Genomic DNA, 4,632 nt, shown 5'->3' on the forward strand with positions numbered 1-4,632 from the left:
AAGGGTTTATAGTAGTTCGGTCTTAAAACTCCAAGACCTACTCCACTCTTCTCGAGTTTTGCTCCTTGAGAAAATCCACTAGTGATATTTGATTACAATGAAGATGGCTCCGCGTCTTCTCCACTTGCCCACAAAGATGGCTCAGCGTCTCCGAACACTCGCCAATACAATCTCTAAGGGATTTACCAACGGTGCCCTTTCCACCTTTATAAACCGAGGATGGCTCCACGTCCTCCACACTCGCCCATATAAAAACCAAGGGTTTTAACTACGGTGCCCTTCCACCATTACAATGTTTGAAAGATTTGAATGTGTTGTGCCTTCCTTAAGGCTAATACACCTCTTCAATACAATCTTCTTCTTCTCAAATAGATGTTACAAGTTTGCTTTGGTGAGGACTTCTTCAATCTAGGGTTTGAATGAGCTTGAATGATCTTCCTTTGTGTAGATGATTGCCAAAGAGAGCTTGAGTGGAACTTTCTTCAACGATGATAACAAGTAAGCTTGAGAGATCTTCTTCAGTGGTGATTGCAAGATTAAAAGCAAGGAAGAAGATGAATCTTGAAGAAAACCCTTTTGAATACTTGAAAACCTTTTGATAACAAGAGATTTGATTTTCAAGATTGCAAGAAGTGATTAAATGCTTTATTTAATGTTATATTTATAGTGAAACTAATTTGTGACCGTTAAAGGGCAATATGGTAATTTTCCAAGTCCAAAAATCAAATTTTGAAAAGCCCCAACGGAACTTTTTTATGTCTTAGACGTCTAAGAATTTTCAGGTTGTAAAACAGTGTTTCCTGGGTCTGTAGATCTTTGATAGAGCTTTACGAACGATCTATAAATTTCCAGGTTGTATATATTTGACAGTTTTTGTCCGTTTTTCTTCCACTTTTAATATTACTCAAAATGGTTATTTGGGGAATCATTAATATAATAAATAATATGTTTTGAAGATGTTTTACCCCATTAAACATGATTAAACTCAATGAAATCAAGTGAGTTCTAAGGTGAGATTTTGATTAATCGAGAAGTCATTTTCAAAAAAAAAATTTGAAAACTCTTGCAACCACACTTGAAATTGGATCTCAATTCAATCTATACTTGTTTGATCCCTTCAATGAGCTATCCGTGACCTTCATGTTCATGCAGGGCTTTGATCTTCACTTTGGCTTGGCTTGCATGAGGTTCACCTTGATCAATCTTCACTCCTAGATTTGAACCATGATCTTGATCTTTGAAGAGACAATTTTGAATTGATCTATCATGCATTAGGTTTGTCTTGGTCCATCTTGATTGATTGATCTTTGACTTGCTTTTGGATAATGTTGCATTGAATTGTCATTCTTGGTACCTTTCTTTGCCTGGGCATTCTTATCAAAGGTAAAACATTAGTGCCGACCTACTTTGATCAATTTGATTTTGTTATCATCAAAATCATGATTAGAGTAACATTAGGGAACCCTTGGGCTAACAGAAGTGGTTCCAGTATGAAAAGAATGGTTCTAGTATGAAAAGAGTGGCTCCACGATGAAAAGAGTGGTTCTAGTATCAAAAGAGTGGTTCAAATATGAAAAGAGTGGTTCGAATATGAAAAGAGTGGCTTTTTCATTATGAAAAGAGTGGTTCCAATATCAAAAGAGCGGTTCCAGTATGAAAAAAGTAGTTCTTAAGTCAGAAATAGTGGTTCCGTGTCCATGATAGTGGTTCCAACTGTTTAATTTGTGGTTCCCTGGATCCTTTATCCAGTAATATTGGTTCCAACTTTCTAATATGTGGTTTCAACTGTCTTATTTGTGGTTCCAAAGAATTTCATTTATAGTTGGTATTTCGGCTCCGTCACAGCGGTATCCTCCCTCCGTTGTATAGAAACCAAGGGCTTACTCCGAGGTAGGAAAATCATTTTTGAAGATCTGGTCGTTTATGACGTTCAACCCCTGTTAATACACTCATTGTCACTTTTATAACCAATGAAATATTATTACAATGTATGAACCACTATTTACACTCTTGAAACCATAATTTACACTCTTGGAACCACTATTTAATCAATTGAAACCACTAAATTGTGGTTCCGAGGTCTACATAATGGTTCCAATTGTATACACACTGATTATGAGTACATAAACCACTATTAATACACTCATGATCACTTTTACAACCAATGAAATTTTTTTACAATATATGAACCACTATTTACACTCTTAGGACCACTAGTTAATCAATCGAAACCACTAAATTGTGGTTCCGAGGTCTTTATAATGGTTCCAGATGTATACATGGTTATTCTAAGTGTTTAAATAGAGTATCTGATCTTTGATAACGTTTAGAACCATTTAGAACCATTGAACCACTGAACCATTGAGAGAGAGAGAGAGGGGTCAAAACAAACATGTAAGCAAACAAAGAGACCACTGTAAAGAGGATGAAAATAAACCATATCATTGTAAATAGAAAAAACATGCAAAGAACATGTAAAACCAAAGCAAATGGAGGACAGTGGACCGACCAGAGCATATGTTTATCACCCAAAGCAAACTAAAGAGAACCAATGGAGCCTTTTTTCAAATGGCAATGGCAATGGAGTTTTTTTCTAACGGCAATGGCAATGGAAATGGAGTTTTTACCTTTTGAAAAGCTTGGGGAAGAAGAAGATAAAAGATGAAAATGGTATGTGAAAATGCATTGGGATTAGAGCCTAAAAGGTGGAGGGAAAAGCAAGAAGGGTATTCTTGTCCTAAAATACTCTAAAAGTACCTGACAACCCCTCTTTCATGATTTCAAAAAATGTACCCTTGATTCATAATTTCAGCAAAACTTTGCATTTTTTTAATAATTTTCCATAAAATCAATTACGTGAATGCACAAGGGATTATTATGTTTGTTTATTGAAATAAAGAAAACTTTCTCCTTTTTTCTTAGTGAGAAAGTTGGTTTATCTTACTTTTTGTGGATTCAAACGGCTTGTTCTTTGTGGACTCAAAGAGCACCCTTCGTGGATTCGAAGGTTTATTCGATCGGAGGTCGACGACAATCAACCCCCGACTCGTTCTTCACGCTTCTAGCTACGCCAGGTGGTATCAGAGCCTTGCTACTTTCCATGGCTTCCCACGGAGAACGAGAAAATCAAGAAACCATGACGGTGGAGATGTTTAACACTCTCCAGGCTACCGTTAATCAAATAGCGGAGCAATTGGCATGGTTGAAACTTATGAGCACGAGCAACCCCAAATCGACGACGGTGATCGGCAACGGGACGCTCAAGCTCTAAATCGAGTTCAACATCCCCGCACAAGAGATACGTATTTTCCTGACGATGATTACTCTAACGAGGAGGAATTTGAAGAAATCATCCATTTGAGGCATGCTCGTGGTCGCGTTCCGCAAACAGTGGCTCGTGATCGAAAATATCGTATTAAAGTGGATTTGCCAGAGTTTAATAGCCAACTCCATATCGAAGATTTTCTTGATTGGCTTGCGGCGGTCGAGAGATTTTTCGACTACATGGAAGTTCTCGAGGAGAAAAGGACAAAACTTGTGGCTATCAAACTCAAGAGAGGCGCTTCGACATGGTGGGAGCAACTACAACTCTCACGTACAAGGATGGGAAAGCGACCAATTCGGACATGAGCACAGTCAATAGGGCTGGCAACGGGGCGGGTCGGGCCGGATGTTGGGGTCCCCTACCTCTTCCCCTTTGCGGGGAATTTCCCCCCTCCCCTTCCCCTCCCCTCTGCGGGGATGGTGGGGAATCCCCCTCCCCTCCCTGCGGGGAATATCTAATCCCCTTCCCCTCCCCGCATCCTTCCGGGACAAAATCCCTTCGCCTCCCCGCCCCGCCCCAACATCACCCCCTCTTTAGTCATTGATACACTAATGCTGGGTGTCCCTAATCAACTTGATGCAATTTCAATATATAAAAATGTTATAAACTAACATACTTATAGACGAAGGAGATATATTTCTTACTCTTCAGAAGATAGCAAACCATCCCATAAGTTGGTCTATAACATACTTATAGACCATTGGTCCAAGACCACGGCGCTTTGATGATCCCAACCATCCCATAAGTTTTTAGATCAAGTGGTATCATAGCCACTTCGAGTACCCAACATCCAAACCCCATTTTGGATCATTAATTTTGGGAAATGTTATGAGCACGGCTGTATTCTGATGATCGCACTCCTGACTTTATTAAAAGTAAGGTATGGCCCGCACCATAGTATGATCCAAACCGTCCATTAGATGGTGCACACCCTAAATAGGTTGCGCCCAAAAAATCATTTCCTTAGGTTGATCCTAACCCTCCGATCTGTAGAGGTACTGAATGATCCTATTCCTCTATAGATCGGAGGGTTAGGATCAACCTATGGAAATGATTTTTGGGGCACAACCTATTTAGGGTGTGCCCCATCTAATGGATGGTTTGGATCAGCGTATGGTGCAGGCCATACCATACTTTTAATAATAAAATGCAATTTATTTTGGCTACTGATGTTGGCACTACGATTTTTTGATAATTGCATACACTCAGCTTGTCTTTATTATTTCAACATCTGTCAAAAGGTTATTATAGTTCCCAAAATGCTCTAAGAAGCTAATTAAAAGGAAAAGACAAGCTAAGTTTATGTT

The sequence above is a fragment of the Tasmannia lanceolata genome, unplaced genomic scaffold (assembly GCF_043159265.1).
Source record: "Tasmannia lanceolata isolate RefF3 unplaced genomic scaffold, GAP_Taslan_0.1 ptg000012l, whole genome shotgun sequence".
Classification (NCBI taxonomy): Eukaryota; Viridiplantae; Streptophyta; class Magnoliopsida; order Canellales; family Winteraceae; genus Tasmannia; species Tasmannia lanceolata.